At 42.7% G+C, this 20372-nt stretch overlaps 1 protein-coding gene across 1 annotated transcript in view; it reads left to right on the forward strand.

Moving 5' to 3' along the window:
• Window positions 1-20372, forward strand: part of CDH13 (cadherin 13) — a 1108439-nt gene that overhangs the window by 508133 nt on the left and 579934 nt on the right. The gene's annotated exons all lie outside the window — the stretch shown is intronic.

The raw sequence follows: 20372 nt of genomic DNA on the forward strand, positions 1-20372 counted from the left end.
GATAGATAGATAGATAGATAGATAGATAGATAGATAGATAGATAGATGAGAAGCAGAGTTTATTAAATAGTATTACCTCACACCATCACAAGGTCCCACAATAGGCCATCTGCAAGCTGAGGAGCAGGGAGGCCAGTCCGAGTTCCAAAGCTGAAGAACTTGAAGTTTCATGTTCAAGGGCAGGAAGCATCCAGCATGGGAGAAAGATGTTGGCTGGGAGGCTTAAGCTGGTCTAGGCTTTCCACGTTTTTCTGCCTGCTTTATATTTTAGCCATACTGACAGCTGATCATATGATGCCCACTCAGATTAAGGGTGGGTCTGCCTTTCCCAGCCCATTGACACAAATGTTCATTTCCTTTGGCATGACCCTCATAGACACACCCAGGATCAATACTTTGCATCCTTCAATCCAATCAAGTTGAGGCTCAGTAATAACCAACACAGTGATATAGGAGAGAGCAAAAGCATGTAGAATTGATGTGATGTTCAAAGTGGATAGTTAAGGCACCTGAAGGACCAAGCCCACTGGCAATCTGTATGGATACTTGGTCACTATTTTGTTATTTGTACCACCTGGCACAGTTCCTGCCTCCTAGTACACACTCGAGCCTCAAGCAAGAGCCATTCCTTGCCTCCATTCCTCCTGGAGACTCCCCTTCACATGCTGAAGCCTTGGAAATTATTGTGAATGCAGTAACAGTGGCCATTTCTGTAAATACTGTACTTGACCTTCATGCCCACAATATTCAACAGACACTCCGTAGTGTCTGTTGTGTGTCAGGGACTGTGCTGTGGATTCACTTCTGCGGAGAGCAGAGGGTAGATGGAAAATAAAGGGTCTTCTCCTGCCTTGAGCTGTTCAGAGTTGTGGCCTTTGGAAGACTTGCTCAGAATGATCCGGTGGTTTTTTGACATTTCTGGATATGATCACTAGCTGAAGTCTTGCATATGGTGCATTTTATGATTCCCAGCTCTCCCTCCACATGTTCTGAGAACAGTAATTTCCCCAGAGCTGTATCCAAAGAAGAAATGTAAATCCAAAGAAGAAATGTAAATCCAGAGGCTATAAACTAATAGGATCTGAGTTTCCATGGTCGGTGATATGAAAGTAGATTTGGCTTCTCTGTGTTTCTGACTTTAACAGGGAGCTTAAAATGTGAGATGGAGCAGGTGTTTGTGTGCTGTGTTGCCAAGCCCTTCCCACGGCTGTGAATTCCGGGAGGTTGAGGGACTATACGGACACTTTCTCTTGTGGTGACCTGATGCATGTACCAGGGCACTGTTGCCCCACAAGTGCCCCCTCAGTGTGGGTAGAATGGACATTGCATTCGACTTGGGGGGAAAAGTGCATCTAAAAGATGAAGGTCTGATTTTCTTTGCGAAGTTTAGATGGTGCATGTGTCTTTACCCCAGAAACCACAGAAACAATTTATCTTAAAGAGAAAGAGAGGAACTATGTACTTGGGCTTTTAATTGGAGATTTTGGCAAAGATGGAGGCTACCCATCATGGGTGATGGTAGAATCTGGTGTCAGATGGCACACTCCGAGTTGTCTGACTCACCTGGAGAGTACAAGGGTATCTGCACCTACAGGCATTGCTGAGAATGACAGAATCATCAACATCCGGGGAAATACAAAAGCTATACTTGAAAAAAAGGGATCAGGGTATCAGCCATGACAGCTTTGTGGCTTCCAGATACTGAGCCATCCTAGATGCTAGCTCTTTATCTGCACGATCTCACACATATTTTGAAAGCAAACCTCCAGGTGGATTTTATTCCTATTTTACAGTGTAGGGAGGTGAGGGCTAGTGAGATTTAGTAATATGTTCTCTGACATACAGATTAAAAAGTGGTTGAGGAAGAACTTGAACCACAAGCCCTGCCTGCCAGTTGCAAGCTCCAAACCCTACCTCCTGGGGACAAGACACACATTATATTTCTCTTCTCTTCATGGAGGTTACGGACTCTGTTATCTCAGAGCAGAACCTAGGTTCTCTACAGGGTGGAGAAGTATAGGGACTCCTTTCTCCACAGTGGAAGCCTATGGGGTCCCCCTGAGACCTTTTCCCACAATCTCTGAATTCCATTCGTTTGTGCAAGAGTGAAGCTCAAAAGGAGAGAGCTTGAGAGCTCCTATCTTCATCACATTATTGACTTATTGTTACATCTGCTCTTCTAACTTAAATCACTGGTTCCTTTTCTTTCTTCCTCTGCATCTTCACCAAGGAGTGGTAGAAAAAGAATTCAAGCAGGCGTAGACAAACCTAGATTTGATTAACAGCTCTTAAAAAATTCATTCCACCTATTTAGTGTTCTGCTTCCTTCTCTGTGAGTAAGGCTAACAATGCCTGTTTAGATTATGAAAATTAATATAAAAATATAGTAGAAGTCTCTAGTAAGTTGCCTGTCCAAAGAAGTCACTTAACTAATGTCAAGTCTCCCTAAACGTTGCCCTCATCCCCACAATATGAGGAGGGAAGGGTCCAATGTTTTCATTAGAAAAGCTGCCACCCACACACAGGATGCTTTTCTCTACATCTGAGTGTTTATAGTTTCAGTGATTCTGTGCCTTACAATTCTCAAGGACAGCTCATTCCAGCCTTTGAGAATATGAAGAATGGTTTTTCTAAATGATATAATAGTGTGACCTACAGGTGGCCTTGGGCTTTCCTTTCTTCTGGCTGTAGCCTTTGCTGGGTACACATAGGGACATGCACCCTGACAGTCCACCGGGGCCCCCTCTGGCCTGGGTCCTCAGAATGAGAACCTCAGCTTTTAGGACTCACAATGCAAGGATGATCACGCTTGCTGTTAGCAGCACAGATCTAGCATAATTTTAAAAGCAAAATGACTGACTACATAGAATGAAAAACCACATTGTTTTCCTGTCTCACCATGGAACGCTGCTTCCATTAGAGAAAAAGGAGAAAACCCGATTAGAAAGGATAGAAACATAAATGGAACTGTGTCAGGCCTTCCAAGCTGTCATTGATTATTCTACCTGGCAGATATTTCTCACCTCCCATTCAGGGCCATCTCCTATAACAGCCATTTCTATTGCCAAAACAATAAGGGATAAATTAGGCTGGTCAATTGTCCCTTTCCCTTTCTTGGGTAAAAAGACTTAACTAAATCTTTTTCTTTAGGATGAAAAGAGATTTTAAAAAACATTCTAGTAGCAAATAACTGTCCTAAAGTAGGCAAAATAGGAATTGATTTTACTTACCTGAGTTCCTCGTTGGATAGTTGGGAGGATTACCTGAGACGGGTCTGTGGCAACATTTTGTGATGTCCAGGCCTGGGCGGCTATTACGGTCATCATCATTTCAGGGGGCAGCGTGGCTACGTTATGCTTCATTCCTACAACCTCCTTTTTCTTCGCTGATGTGCATTTTCCTACTTTGACATACAAACCCATAAACACCATGAAATTTTAAAGCTACTGGTAATATTTTTCATGTAGGTAAAAAAAGTATGAGAATATTCCAATAGAAATAACGGTAAAATATGCTTTCTCTTTGAGTAACCCCTTTCCTGGGTGTCTATCTGAAGGAATCACGTAAAATGTGGAGAATTATTTTTTTCAAAAGAAGATGTTCTTTGTAGCTTTATTTACATCATTCGCAATATTTATAATTAAAACAGTTAAGCATCCATTATGATGGAAGTGGTTGTTAAATGAGGGTATGTCTGTCTTAAATATTGCATAGCTATACAAAAGGAGCTGGTAATGAAAGAAGAAAATGCTCATGATATAACATGTGTATTATAGTCCGTTCTTGCACCGCTATGAAGAAACACCTGAGATGAGGTAATTTATAAAGTAAAGAGGTTTAATTGACTGATGGTTCCACAAGCTGCCCAAGAAGCAGAGCAAGCAACTTCTGCTTCTGGGATGGCCTCAGGAAGCTAGCTTCCAAGCATGGCATAAGGCAAAATGGGAGCAGGTGTCTTCCAGGGCAGGAGCAGGACCAAGAGAGAGATGGGGGGAGGTGCGATACACTTTTAAACAACCAGATCTCCTGAGAACTCTATCACGAGAATAGCACTAGGGCGATGGGCTAACCCACTCATGAGGAAACTCCTCACCATGATTCCATCACCTCCCACCAAGCCCCTCCTCCAACATTGGGGATTACAATTAGATGTGAGATTTGGACAGGCACACAGATCCAACCCATAGCAATATGTAAAGAATCACCCTAGCGACAGTCATCAAGACAGCATGATACAGCAGGGGAGAGATACATGGATCAGTGGAACGGAATAGACAACCCAGAGATACAGCCACACAAGTGTGCCCAACTGCTTCTTAATAAAGGGGAGAAAGGAAGTCAGTGGAGGAAGGATAGATCCTTCAGCAAATGATACTGGAGCAATTGGACATCTTAAGGCAAAAAATGAACCTCAACCTAAACCTCACTCTTCATAAAAATTTAGCTCAAAGTGGTCCAGGTGCAGTAGTTCACACCTGTAATCCCAGCACTTTGGGCTGATCACCTGAGATCACAAGTTCACGATCAGCCTGGCCAACATGGTGAAACCCCGTCTCTACTAAAAATACAAAAATTAGCCAGCCTTGGTATTGGGCACCTGTAATCCCAGCTACTTGAGAGGCTGAAGCAGGAAAATCACTTGAACCCGGGAGGCGGAGGTTGCAGTGAGCCTAGATCACGCCATTGTACTCCAGCCTGGGCAACAGAGTGAGACTCCTTCTCAAAAAAAAAAAAAAAAAAATAGCAAAAAATCCCAAAACAAAACCAAAAACAAAAAATGTTAACCCAAAGTGGATCACAGATATAAATGTAAAAAAATTATGAAACTAAGAAAAAAGTAGGAAAAAATCTTAGGGATCTAAGGCTAGGCAGAGTTACTATACTTCACACAAGCAGGTGTGAACCCTAAAATGAAATTTTGATAAATTAGGCTTTATCAAAATTTGAAACTTTTGCTATGTGAAAAATCTTGTTAAGAGAATGAAAAGACAAGATACAGACTAGGAGAAAATACTTAGAAACCACATATCTGAAAAAGGATTAGTATCTAGGATATAGAAATAACTCTTTAAACTCAACAGCAGAAAACCCCAATCAACCAAATTAGGAAATTGGCAAAAGATATAAACAGACATTTCAACAAAGGGGATATGAAGATATCAAATAAGCACATGAACAGATGTTCCAACTCTTTAGCCATGAGGGAAATGCAAATTGAAACCACAACAGACTACCGGTACACACCTATTGGAATCGTTAATTTATTTTTAAAAAGGAGTAACATCAAATGCTGGCAAAGATGTGGAGAAACAATCACTCAGACATTGCTGGTAGAAATGTAAAGTGATACAGCCAGTCAGGAAACGAGTGTGGCAGTTTGGTATAAAACTAGACACGCACTTACCATGGAACCCAGCAGTTGCACTCCTAGGCATTTATCCCAGAAATAAAAACTTATGTTCACACAAAACCTGTACACAAATGTTCATAGCAGCTTGATTCATATTTGCCAGAAACTGAAAACAACCCAGATGTCCTTCAACATGTGAATGGTTAAACAAACTGTGGTTTATTCATATCATGAAATATGGCTCAGCAATAAAATGAATGAATTATTGATACACACAGCGACTTGGAAGAATCTCCAGGGAATTACACTGAATGAAAATGCTAATCCCAGAGGTTGCATACTATATGATTCCATTTATATGATATTTTCTTTAACATTTTTATGTTTATTTTTAATGTTTGTGGGTGTATTATATATACATATATATATATTTGTGGGGTACATTAGATTCAGACATCCGTTGTGTAATAATCACATCATGGAAAGCAGTGTATCCGTCCCCTCCAGCATTTATCCTTTGTGGTGCAAATAATGCAATTATACTATTTTAGTTATTTTTAAATGTACAATTAAATTATTATTCACCATGATCACCCTGCTCACCCTGTTATGCTATCAAATACTAGGTTTGATTCATTCTTTCTAATTTTTTGTATCCATTAAACACCCCTTTGTCTCCCTTCGCCGCCCCCAACTAAATGACAAAATCATGCAAATGGAGAACAGATCAGAGGCTGCCAGAATGTGTGTCTGTGAGGGAAGAGGCAGACCCTGCAAGAGAGAAGATGTGGTTGTGAAATGACAACATGAAGCATCCCAGTGGGGAAGGAATGGCCTTGTAGCTCAATGGTGGTGATGGATATGCAAGCTAATACATAGATAAAACTGCAAAGAACTAAACACACACACACAAACTTACACGTTCACACACATGCTCACACACTCTCACACACACATTCACACACACACACAGAAGAGTATAAGTAAAATGGCAAATCTGAATAAGATCTGTAGATTGCGTAAATGTCAATATTTTAATTGTGACATTGTACCACAGTTTAACATTAGGGAAACTGGGTAAAAGAGTATTTTTTGCAAATGCATGTGAATCTATAATTATTGGAAAATGTATAAAAATCAATTAAAATATATTTATGCAGTTGCATGCATTTAAAAGACTAGAAAGTATTTATCAACATATTAGAATAGTTGTTAACTATCCAGTGGGACATTGAGCATCTTGTTTTTCTACCTTTTACTTTACTTTCTTTGCCAGGATTTTCCTAGTGAGCATGTGTTAGTTTTGTAAAGAGGAAAAAAAGCAAACCTGATTAAAAAAAAAAAAAAGTCCCATTGCCAAGTACAACAATTTACGGTACTCTTTTTAGTATATTCTGAAATAGTCTCCTCATTATTTCTTCCTCTTCTGTACTCCAAATGTAACAGTAAAACACACACATGTACCCCCACACACAAACACACAATCATGACCAGCTCAAGAATAAATACGTGGGGACTAAGCATCCAAAGCTCAACACCAACAATTTGCAGCTGAAGACAGAATGAACTTTTGTCAGTGGATGGACCAGCTGGGAAGACTGTAAAGTTGGATGTCTCGTTGTGCTTTCTATTTATTATTCAGATCTCAAGTCCGTTGTACAGATAGAAGGTGCATCTTGATGGATAGTTCAAAAGGGTAAAGACTTAGACAAAGAAAATAATGAGAAAGGGACTATTTGGCAACATATTTCATCCTCTCCATTCCACTCTGTGGCTTCTTTCCTTTGATGAACATATAATTTCAGGAACCCAGAGTACAGGACTGGTAGAAACAGAATAAATATGTAGTCTGTTGTATGGGAACAGGCTCAGAAACCTATAAAAGATTCAACTCCTGCTTTCCCTTAGGAGAGGTATCCAACCAGTATTAATATTTTAGAAATACTAGAAGGTAGAAGAGGAGCCATTATTCATCACTAGCAACTCTGTGGTACTAAAATTAAATAATGGGTTTTTTTAAAGACAGAATTGTGAAAGTTGTGAAACTATAAAAAATATTCCTCTCTTGAGGATGTTGCATTTTTTGCTTTTATCTTTTCTTCTTCTCTTGAGAACATTTTGATTTACTACCGTGATAAGCTTATAACAACCAGGGAACTTGGGAGAAAGGATGAGGCAGGCTGGGAGGAGGAGGGTTATGGCAGCTGACAAATGAGCCTGGGTACATTTGCCTGGCTTCAAGTCAGAAGGTGCTGGAACTGGGCTTGGGTTCACTTCCATTGTGTGGCATGCATATCTCATGCATGGGCCAGGGACGTGCCTCGTGACACTTAGCACCCACGGTGCCATGTGGGCTTGGGATCTGAACATGCTTGTCTGCTCAGCAGGAACTTTTCAGAAAAGGTCTAGTCATCCTCTTCCTGAAGCTTGGAAACAATCAGCCCTGCTCCTTGAGGAGATGTCTAAGCTGTTAGGAATTTGGTATCCAGGAGTTGAAATCTGACCAGCATCTGGAGTTTTGGTTTGACCTGGATGATTTCAGAGTGTTCTGTACCTGTTCCTGCCCCTGAACTAGCTGTGTAACCCATTGGACAAATCACTTCACCTCTCTGGGTCTCCTTAACTACATTTGTGAAATAAAAAAAGCAACAGTAACCACCAGGTAAAATGCACACGTAGCTTTAGCACAGTACCTGGCATGCATAAGGCCTCAGTGAATGCAGTTATTACCTAGGATGCCACTTGAAAAAAATTTCAAACCCTCTTAATGATAAAATTTCTCTCCGTGACTGTTACATGTTGTTGTGTTTAAATGCACACTCATGAGTGTCGTTAACATTTATTGAGTGCCTACTATGGGCCTGCCATGGTACAATGTGCTTCAGGGATGAAGTTCAATTCTGTCCTCCCGAGAACCTCAGGAATTCAGGTCTATTATTCCCAATCAACAGAAGGGAGAACTGTGACTTAGAGGGGTGAAAAGATTTGCCCAAGGTTAAAACCAAGGGCACGTTAGAGCCAGCATACAAACTGACCCAGAAATCATTTTCTCAACCACTGCACCGCAGGGGCAGGAATGCTGGCTATTGCTCAGGACCTAGAGAAATGGAGGCACAGGGAATGAAGAGGAATCCTTGCTTCACCCATGGGGAGACAGTGGCTGGGCCAGATTTAAGCAGAGATCCCTGGACAGTGCCTCATTCCTTATGTGATTCACACGGTGCTGATCTGCTCGTTCAGGGCTGCCCCAAGCTTCAGACTCAAGAGTCAGAAGGGCCCTCAGAGTCTATCTTGTGTTGATGGTCTTTGCAGTGCCTTAACTGGATGAGGGTGTGAACCTGGGCGCTGGGTGGCAGCCTTGTCCATCACCAGATGAGCTTAGCACCGTCGGCCAAGTTTTCAACCCCAGGAAGCCTGCCTTCTTTTGAGCTGAAATCTGTCCATTCCGTAACTTGCATCAACTGGTTTTTCTGAAAGTTAAGACTAAACCAATATCCTTTCTGCTCATCTTTAGGTGATACCCAAAGCTGTACCTCCTGTTCCATGTCTCTAAGCTTTCAACCACTTACTGGGTTGGGCTGTGCTCATCTTACATAGAACAGACCTCCTTGCTTTTCTCTTAAATGTTTTCCTCCTTAGTCCCCTGTCTACACATAGCCTCCACCCATCCCTGTATCCCTGTGGATTAGAATTCACCACACAACATGATCTCATAGGAGTCATCACCTACAAGGCAGGTATTGGGCAGTTGTGTTTACCCAGGGTCGTTTTGGGGGATATTAGTAACCGAAACTTGAGAGGAACCTAAAACTTATATATACCATCCACCAAAGACTTATATGTACGGTGCGTTTTCTGAAAAACTTTGCCAAAGCATTTATTGACTCACAGCTACTATGATCTTCTCTTGTTGAACTTCCCTCAGGGAAAACAACAACAACATATTTTAGGTAGCCAGAGCTTCAGAGGAAGAAAGATATTCATCCAAGTTGGTCTCATTGCATCCATGAGCCTGTTAATTTTCGGGGAGCAAGATTCTCTAGTCTTAAAAATGAGTGTGTGTGTGTGTGTGTGTGTGTGTGTGTGTGTGTGTGTGTGTGTTATTGGGATCATTTAATTAGGGGAATCACTCAGAATGACTCTGTTGGAGGATACCAGAATATGTCTTGGAACTCAAGCCCAAGAAGCAGAGCTGGTCCTTACCAGAAGTTGGCAAGCCGTTTTGAAACCAGGGTAGCTGTGCCTGTTCATTGATTTATGCATTCATTTTCTTTTTTTCCTGACCATATGGTCTCTCATTTCAGCTTGTCTTAGCATAGCTTCTTTATTTATTAAAAAATATTTGAGTTTCTACTATGGACCATGCACTGCTCACAGCAGTGTATGAAATGAAAATTCCTGCTAGCACAGTTTATATTCAAACGGTCAGTAGAGACAACAGATAGAATATGTTAGGAAATATGTCAGGTGCTGAGGGTTCTGTGAAGAAAAATAAGACAAGGATGATGCTGGAAGGAAAGACACTACTTTCTTTCAATAAGGTGGCCAGGGAAGTCCTCTGCAAAGAGATGAGTATAAATTGAGATTTCAGTAGCAACAATGTAATGAGCCGCAGGAGACCCATGTGGTAAGTTTCTCGTGAATTCAAGCCATTTGCCAGACGCCACTGGGAAAGGGGGCTGGGATAGCTCAGTGTCAGAACACAATTTGGGACCAAGGCTGAGGAATAAGATTGAGTAATGATGGCCAGGCACGGTGGCTCACACCTGTAATCCCAGCACTTTGGGACGCCAAGGCAGGCGGATCATGACGTCAGGAAATCGGGACCATCCTGGTTAACATGGTGAAACGCCGTCTCTACTAAAAAAAAAAAAAAAAAAAAAAAATACAAAAAATTAGCCAAGCGTGGTGGCAGGTGCCTGTAGTCCCAGCTACTCGGGAGGCTGAGGCAGAAGAATGGCATGAACCCGGGAGGCAGAGCTTGCTGTGAGCCAAGATCGCACCACTGCACTCCAGCCTGGGCAACAGAGCTAGACTGTCTCAAAAAAAAACACAAAAAAACACTGAGTAATATCAGAGATTATTCACCAGCGGTGGGGTGGTGTCACCATGTTTGAGCCTGCACAGGATTCGTTTACACAAGCATTTAGTACTCTATTTCAGTTTTCCCTGTAGGCTATTTTTTTTGCCAAGGTCTCTGCTAACGGCCCCATAGTGTCCCCTGAAAATGGCGGACTCGACTTTCAAGCTGATAAGACTTTAAGGGTCCTCAGTCTCTCCCTGTCCCAATCCCAGGCTTCCCAAAGAAATGATCTCATTGGCCAGGCTCCACTTTGGAGAGGACGCTCTGGGTCACAAAGGGCAGCCCAAGTCTGACATAGTGCTAGGCCCAAGCATGGCGCTTTTGGGGAAAACGGCTGCAAAATAGGATGAGGGGATGTGCGCAGACCCAGCAAAAGTTGGTGCTGAAGACAGAGGCAGGGATCTGGCTATAAAGAGCCTTGCGTTCCTGAGGGGACTTGAATTTTTCCTGAAATCAATGGGGTGGTGTGCCCTGGAAAGATTGTAATCAGGGCATGATCCAACTGGAAGAGTCAGTAGCGGCTTCGCAGAGTGAGAAACCTCAAAGCTGTCTATACATCCTTCCAACGAAGGCACATGCAAGGCAGAACAGAATGTCAGGTTTTCAGATGAAAATGATTGAAATTTTATCTATTTTGGATACTATTTACATTTCCAGGCATCAGTCTCCATGTTAAAATTTGTCCTGAATGATAAGAATAATAAGAGTAAGTGTTAAAACTCTCAGGGAAAGGGCAGTCAACATGAATTTCCAGCCAGAAAGTCTTCAGTCATTCATGTTGATTACTACCAAATGGGAATAATGCTAGGTTCACAATGCTGATTTTATTACATTACTTTCTCTAAACTCTGGTTTAAATAAGTATGTAAATATTTGGTACAGGGAGATAAACATTGAGTACACATGGACATAAAGATAGAAAAAATAGACACTGAAGACTCCAGAAGTGGGGAGGGATGAAGTAGGGTGAGGGCTGAAAAACTTCCTTTTGGGGCTGGTCCCAGTGGCTCATGCCTGTAATCCCAGAACTTTGGAAGGCCAAGGCGGGAAGATCACCTGAGGTTGCAAGTTTAAGACCAGCCTGACCAATGTGGAGAGACCCCATCTGTACTAAAAATACAAAATTAGCCAGGTATGGTGGTGCACACCTGTAATCCTAGCTACTCAGGAGGCTGAGGCAGGAGAATTGCTTGAGGCAGGGGAATGGCGTGAACCCGGGAGGTGGAGCTTGCAGTGAGCCGAGATCCTGCCACTGCACTCCAGCCTGGGCGACAGAGTGAGACTCCGTCTCAAAAAAAAAAAAGATTTAAAAATAAAAAATAAAGCAAAATCTATACACTAATTAAAAAAAATTGGTTTAACCTTTCTCTGGGAACAGTAATGGACTGAAATGATGGAACAAAGAATTGAACAACTCCAGGGAAGTGAAGTTTGGCAAGTTGGCAAGAGAGTAAGCATGGATATTATTTCAACAGTGTCCGAGGGCATGATTAATTTATTGTCCTTTCAGATGGCGGAATACACATGAAACCCCTCAAATTATACCATTATTATGACAAAGCTCAGGGGGTGTGAGAAGTTAAAGATGTTCCTGCCAAGAATTTGATGTACAGAGGAAACGGGCAACCCACTGGATACACATAAATCTGGAAATCGAGACTTTGAAGTCCCTCATCCTGGCTCTGCCACTGACGTGGGCCTGAGATGAATGTTCCCGGCCACTGTTAATGGAGTGACCATGTCACAGGGAGTTCTGACTGGGAGCTCTTCCATCTGTGCCGGGCTCAATGCCTTGCTGGGTCTACTGGGTTGTGTGCTCCTACCCAACTCAGGACATGCTCGTTTGCTGCCCCTATGAAGTATGGGTCAAGGCCATGAGCTCTAGGGGATATGGTTCAAATCCAAAATCTTTATCTAGCAGACTTTGGCAAGGTTTGTCACTCAGTTTCCTCCTCTGTAAAATGGAGATTATTATCAATACCTACCTCATGGAATTGTTGTAAGGATTAAGTGAATGGATGGCTGCAAAATGCTAAGAACAGCACGTGCCAGAGTCAGTGCTCAATAAATGGTAGCAGCAGCATCATCATCATCATCATTGTAAACTATTGAGCATGTTTATGTACCTAAGCATTTCCTATGTCTCAGGTCATTTCACTCACCATGAGCCTTTCCATTATTTCATTGTGCAGAAGACAGGAGTGAGGTTCAGAGAGGCCACACGGCTTTCTATAAGTCCATGTTGTCTGTGAGCCCTGAACGGGGATGCAGATGCGTTTTCATGTGTCTCTAAACCCTGCTCTGCTAAACACTGTGTATTAATCAGGATAGGTTAGGCTTTGATGACAAGAAACCGCAAATTTCAGTTGATCAAAGAAACAGAAGCTTGATTAAGCTCCACGCCCATAGAGGGTTAGGTGGGAACTGTGTTCCTCATTGTCATTCTCCTTTCTTTGAGACCCAGGTCCATGAAGTCACTACAATTTGAACATTGCTGGTCACCACGAGGAAGGAAAAGGGAATGTATCTAGGCACACTAGAGTTCCTAATGCTTTTGTCCAGAATTAACTGAAGTGACACATATCACTTTCACTTACACTTCACTGGCTAAAGCAAGTCCCATGGCCACATCCAGGTCCAAATGGCCAAGGAAGCACACTCCTATGTGCCCAGAAGGAGAGGAGCCCACACAGGCTGGGGCAGCCTCAATGATTACTTTCTGATACCATAAATCTGATCTGTGAATAGAAGAGATGGGAGGTACAGGAGAGCCAGGGTTTTCACCAGAGATTCCAGGAGCCACCTTGACTTACAGCAGAACAACCAAAGGTAAAGCTAAGGAGTATGTTTTCAAGGGACTCAGTGACCAGGAGAGTGAAACATACTACACGCATTAAGAAATCAGAAATTCAGAAAGAGACACTTACAAATACCCAGTTATTCACTGGGACAATCAGGGATGTAAAATTATGGTACTGATTGGCAATTAGGGGGCTTTGGGCCCAGCAAATAAAATGCAATGATTGAATGACCCAAAGATGACTCCTCCTCCTCCAATCTGCTGAGGCATCTTTCAGTGCATCTCCCATGTTGTATAAAATGAGGTTTATAGAGTTTATTGAGCTGTGATCCATTGAAGACCGTGAGTACTCTGGAAATCAGAAATGATCAATAAATATTTTGAATGGAAGAAAAGACAGTGAAGGGAGATAATATGTGACCAGAATGGTGCCCAAGAAGGAAAACACCTTTTTTTTTTTTTTTTTTTTTTGCGACTGAGTCTTACTCTGTTGCCCCGTTGGACTGCAGTGACATGATGTCAGCTCACTGCATCTCCGCCTCCTGATTTCAAGCAATTCCCCTGCCTCAGCCTTCTGAGTAGCTGGGACTACAGGTGCATACCACCACACCCAGCTAATTTGTTGTATTTTGCTAGAGACGGGGTTTCATCATGTTAGCCAGGATGGTCTTGATCTCCTGACCTTGTGATCCACCCATCTCAGCCTCCCAAAGTGTTGGGATTATAGGCATGAGCCACGGTGCCCAGCAGAAGGAAAACATCTTATTCAAAGTCATGAGAGGGAAACAGACCATGAGGCTGAGCGAATGTCGGTGTAGGTTGGGATATATTATTAACAGGCATAGACTGAGCTCCTACAGTGAGAACAGCCTTGTGCTGGTTACATATTTCAATACAGGGAGGGCTGTGTGCTTTGGGAAGGATAGGCATGAAAGGGTGACTCATACATACCCTATGGGTCCAATGAGAAAATTTACCTCAACCAGGGGAGGAGGACTTTTGACAGCTTTTCCCTTCTCTCCCTGTCTGCTTCTTAATATCACAACCATCTTCTCAAAAACAAACACAAGTAGTGATTGCCCATGAAGCCCTCTGGCCATGATTTCTCTGACAATCTCAGCATTCACCTAAAACTTCCCTCTGCACCATCTCCTGTTATCTTCATCTTCACCTCATGAAGGTTCATGTGCAGCTTCTCATGCACATCTCATGTCCCCAGGCTGAGGGGCTGGGCATGAGATCCACTGCACACCTCCTCCAGTGATATCCATGACATGCTACAGTGGCAGATACATAAGGAGCTGTACCCTGGATCTCATGCCCAGCTCCAAGCTCAGCATGCCAGGCATTCTCACCTGTACCCGACAGTCTTGTCCTTTTAGGAAAATATTGAGATACATTCATTGACTGGATGACAAATGTTTGAGGAATCACTTTGTGCCAGGAACTGTGTTTGGCTCTGTGGGACACCGGTGAATACAATCAGAAGTGGCCACCGCTCCTAGGAGCATAGAGTCTAGTCAGTGAGATGGCTCTTCGACCACAGCAGTTACGTAACATTTCAACAGTTGTGTTGTGAGGGTGAGCTAGAAAGTTTCAAAAGTATATACTGGAGGAATTTGACTTTGGGGGACCCATTATTTGCTCCAGTCAAGAGACTAAGGACATTGACCAGAGCGTTTTTTTCACAGAGCATCCTAGTGCCAATAATTCACAAAAGCGCCTTGACCTTCTCTGTGCATTCAAACCACAGTAGGTTAAACAAAAAAACACATTAAGGGAGGACTGGATAAAATCACTTGTGCTCAGACTAAAATACTTTGGAATGTGACAGATCTGGAAAGTAACATATAACCAAGGACAGAGAGGATCTGAATAATTTAATCAGTTAATACTAGAAAAGATACATAAATATGGAACTAGGTGGCTACAAAGAGAAAATCCTAATTTTTTTTTTTAGTTGTGGTAAAATGTACATGGCAGTGGCATTAAGTACATTAACATTGTTGTGGAACCATCATCCCCATCCATCTCCAGAAGGTTTTCATCTTCCTCACCTTAAACTCTATACCCATTAAATGCTAACTCCCCGTTCTCTGCCTCTGGAATCCTCTGTTCCACCTTCTGTCTCTATTAATGTTACAACTCTAGGTGCCTCATGTAGGTGGAATCAGACAATATCTGTCCTTCTGTAACTGGCTTATTTCATTTAGCATAATGTCCTCAAAGTTCATTTATGTTGCAGTAGGTATCAGCATCTCCTTCCTTTTGAAAGTTAAATACTATTTCACTATATTTACACACATGTAGACACATACATATATACATCTGTACACATACCTACACATACACTTTTTTTGATCCATTCGTCTGTTGATGGACACTTGAGTTGTTCCCACATTTTTGGCTATTGTAAAAAATGCTACAGAATGCTTATTCTTTCCATGTGTCTATAGGTCACTTAGTAAAGATAATATTGCACCTGGCCAATAAGAAATGTTCAAATAACATTTAAAGGTAGAACTGTTATTAGCCACATTAGTATATGATAAATTGGAAAGAAAGAAAACCCCTGCAAATACTTAGAAATTAACAAATACTCTCCTTAAAATAAAAAGACTGCATCCCAGTGAAAATAACCAAGGAAAAAAAGGGCTCACTATCAGAAAATAATGCAAAAACCCCACAATGAACATTGACTTCTATAGTAGTCAATTAAACTTCTCAGTTTAAGTTAGACTTAAGCATAATCTTGAGAGTCTGCTATAAAAGAAGGAAAACAGGCTGGCACAAGGACCACTAAGAGATGAAGGATCTGGATGGTAGATTCAGATCCCCTCATCGTGTGTTACTGGAGTTTTAGTTTTCTTCCCGAGTGCTCCATCTTGCCCTTAACCTCAGCGCCTTCCCTCGTGTGATGGGAGCCCCATTTGACCTTGGTGATGAACACAGCCAGCCCTAGCTGGCGTGAGCACCACTGATTGATAAGGTGGGTGTGGAGCTACCATCCTTCTCAATGGATTGCCAGGACTTTGGCTCCATGTTTCTGCACCAGGGTATGGGAACTCTTGGCCTTGGACTTTCCTTAGTTCTCTGGCTAATTTATAACCTAGAGGTTGAACGTGGTTGAGCAGCATGAGGGTGAGATAAAAGCATGGTACTTCAGCTGCCCAGACTGCTGAATGGCTGTATCTTCAAGTTCAAAGGCATGTCAAGGACTAACCCACAGCTGAGAATTAATTAATGCTAACAGATCACCTTACAGAACCAGTCTAATGATAAACACAAATGCCTCTGAGCAACTGTAGGTAAAGACAACAGTGTTTTATTTTTTTTTTTCTATTTAACGTAGAGTAGAAAATATCTTCTGAATTAGCATATGCATCTAACTCCAATAATTCCTCTTACATGTTTTTAAAAGTTGTTTGTTTTTTCCTGTGTAAGTAATACAGGCTCATTTTGTAAAACTGAAAATATTATAAGGATGAAGGAAAAAGTATCACACCTACCTTCATCCTCTAAAGACCAATGCTGTTCACATGTGATTTGTTCGCTTTGGTAACCAGGAAGGAAGGTCTAATTATTTCCTAGTTTTGCATCCTTGTGATAATAATGCATATATATAGTTTTCATCCTCTGAAAATGTGTCTCCTGATTTTCTACAGAGAGGAAAACTAGATGCATTAATTTGGTTGGATGTGACAGGGAAAGGGTACTAGAATATTAATCTAGAAGCTGCCTTGCCTCACAAGCTCAGTGTTAGCTTGGAGGGTCTCCATTTAAAGGGACCCCTGCAAATTATAAGGATGGGGAGGGTGTTAAGTCCTTTTTCAACTCCTAAGCATTACCACTGCCTGGTAAGTTCATTATGGAAATGTTCTGCTGAACCCCTATCAACTCCAGTGGGGGTGGCACCAGGTTCAAGATGCCAAAGAAGAGACCTGGAGCCAGCAATGACACGAGGGGTTTTACTGGGTGCTTCCATACAGGGGAGTTCAGTGGTGGTAGGCTGGACAGGAGAACCACAGCCACTTGCAAAAGGCATGCAGTTTATATAGCATTTTCAATTAGCGCCCTTTCCCTAAGATCCTTCACCTGGCAACTTTCATTCAACCTCTGAGTCATGGCCTGGATCTGCTGCCCATGTTCCATGGGCCAGGCCAGGGCTCACGTTCCTCATAGACAAGGAACCAGTCTCTAGGTTGGCCACTCCCAGACTCCCTAGCTTGGAACAGACACCCAGGTGTATCCTCCATACAGAGTCATTTTCAGGGTGTGCGTAGGTTATTGCTATCAGGTGCATTTACCATGGAGAGGAATTGTAAAAAGAGAAATAAAGCTCTGAAAATGTGTCGCCAGGTAAAGTGGCTGCATTTTCAAAGAAAAAAAAAAGGAGGTTTGTATGACAGACCTTGTTTTTAATTCATGAGTTTATGAAGCATTTTATAATCATATAAAAACAGGCAAATAAAGTTGTACTTCTTCACTCACAGTGTTAATCAAGTGTCTTCTATGTTCCAAGCCCCAGAAATGTGAAAGAGAATAAGAAAGCAACAGCCTGAGGGACAGTTACCGCCACCTACAAAGACGCAAGCTGCTCCCCTCACTTTAACAGACCTTGCAGGCTAGGCGGGCTAGAGCTCAGGTGGACGAGGTTAAGTCTGCATGGAGTGGGCGGGAGAAAGGGTCAGGGGAAGCTTCAGTGGGTAAGTAATTGCTGGCGCTAAGTCCAGGAAGATGAGGGGGTCCCCAGCAGACTAGGTGGGGGATGGCCGTCCAGCTAAAGAAAGGCACAGTTCAGAGGACTGTGGCTCATGCTGGGTTGTGGCTTAGGACTGGAGGAGCAGGTGGAGACCCATCAAAGAAGAGCTCTGAGATTTTACCCTCGGGCAGACGGGGCCATTGCACGTTTTCATGGGGTTTTTTTGGTTTGTTTGTTTGAGACAGAGTCTCGCTCTGTCATCCAGGCTAGAGTACAGTGGTGTGATCCTGGCTCACTGCAACCTCTGCTTCCCGGGTTCAAGCGATTCTCCTGTCTCAGCCTCCCCGGTAACTGGGACTATAGGCAACTGCCACCACCACGCTCAGCTAGTTTTTGTATTTGCAGTCGAGACGGGGGTCTCACCACTTTGGTCAGGCTAGTCTTGAACTCCTGACCTCAGGTGATCCACCTTCCTCAGCCTCCCGAAGTGTTTAGGATTATGAGCATGAGCCACTGTGCCAGGCCCACTGCAAGTTTTAATATAGGTACTGCCCCAGTCAGATGTGGGTTTGCATTTTAGAATGACCATTCCGGTTGCAATTAGGACAGGAGATGGGATAAGAGAGAACTCAGAAACATGGAGGTCAGGAAGGAGACTCCTTAATATTCATTTACTTATTCATTGCACAATGTTTATTTGAAAGCCCACCAGGTACCACATACTGTTGTAGGCTCTGAGGACAAAGTAGGCAAAAGTAGTTACTTGAGATCTGAGTTACGGAGCAGAGGAGAGAGGTTGGCAGAGGGTAGGAGGAGGATAATGACAAGCGGAACTTGGTGACTCTGTCATTTTGATACATCAAATTCATTTTCTATACAAGGAGAAAAGAGTAACTGATTAAAGTGCAATTCAAGATAGTGAGAACCTACAGGGAGGTAACAGAATGTACAATGAAACGCCACAGTCACACATGGCAGTGGGGGGCCCTGGACTGGATTTCGGATCAAAAACAAAGGTTAGTAGAGGCCAGGCACGGTGGCTCATGCCTGTAATCCCAGCACTTTGGGAGGCCAAGGCAGGCAGATCACGAGGTCAGGAGATTGAGACCATCCTGGCTAACACAGTGAAACCCTATCTCTACTAAAAATACATAAATTAGCCAGGCGTGGTGGCAGGCGCCTGTAATCCCAACTACTCGGGAGGCTGAGGCAGGAGAATGGCGTGAACCCGGGAGGCGGAGGTTGCAGTGAGCCAACATCACACCACTGCACTCCAGCCTGGGTGACAGAGCGAGATTCCATTTAAAAAAAAAGTACTAGAAAAACTGATGAAATCTGAATACATAAAATCTAGAGTCTCATTAATAATCAAGTGTAAGTATTAATTTATCAGTTATGACCAATGTTCCATTTTTGCGTAAGATGTCAGCATTAGGGGAAATTGGATGAAGGGTACGTGGGAACTCTGTACTATCTTCGTAATAGTTCTGTAAATCTAAAAACACCTCCCGAAGTTTATAAATGAATACACACATATACTCATACAAACCTCAACCTCAGCCACATTGAGTAGAAATAATTGTATAATGCATATATGATGACCCTATTTATGTAAAACCATTCAAAGCTGCTATATAGTCTATGAGTTCATATGTATGCAAATACCTTAAAAACACATACAACGTGGTATCATTCATTACAACTGAGAATGGAGGTGGGAATGGGACTTTGCAAGGGAACAGAAGGGAATATTGACTTTGTCCATATTGTGTCACATCTGTAAGATGTGCAAGAACACCCTTAAAATCAGATCAAGGAGCCACTACCTGCTCCATGCCTCAGTACTCCCTACCCCTGCCTAGATGCAGAAGACACTGGTCCCAGCTGTGCATTGCTACCCCCACAGCCAGCCAGGAAGTCTACCCAGGTATGTGGCAAGACTCCTGTGTGCTATTTACATGCCCTTCCAGAGTGTTGGCACCAGGGACTCATGTTCTTTCTCATCTGTGCTATTTTTTCCATTCCAACTCAGAGGACAAGAAAAAAAAATCCCACTGTGAAAAGAAGGGTTGAATTACAAAGAATAATAGGAAAGGCTCGCTAATTGTGAAGCCCTGCTATGGAGTATATAATGGGCCTTAACAGCTGCTGCAACAGTAGAGACTCGTGACAGGGTTTGCTTTGGCCAGAGGAGTGCACTGGATTTCTTATATTTCATGACATTAAACCACATCAAAGGGCTGCAAGGCTCAGCTGCTGCAGCTGTGGAGTTTCCAGGAGTTTAGCACAACATAATCAAGGTGGTCTGGAAACTCACTTGATTTGCATGGGATGGTTTTGAAGCATGGCTGAGAGTATCCTTGGGTTATGGCCATTGCATACCTCCTATCCCCCAGCTCGTGAGGTTGGAATATGTTGGGGTCCCTCTGAAAATCCA

This window comes from Piliocolobus tephrosceles, chromosome 17 (genome assembly GCF_002776525.5).
Source record: "Piliocolobus tephrosceles isolate RC106 chromosome 17, ASM277652v3, whole genome shotgun sequence".
In the NCBI taxonomy this organism is placed as follows: Eukaryota; Metazoa; Chordata; class Mammalia; order Primates; family Cercopithecidae; genus Piliocolobus; species Piliocolobus tephrosceles.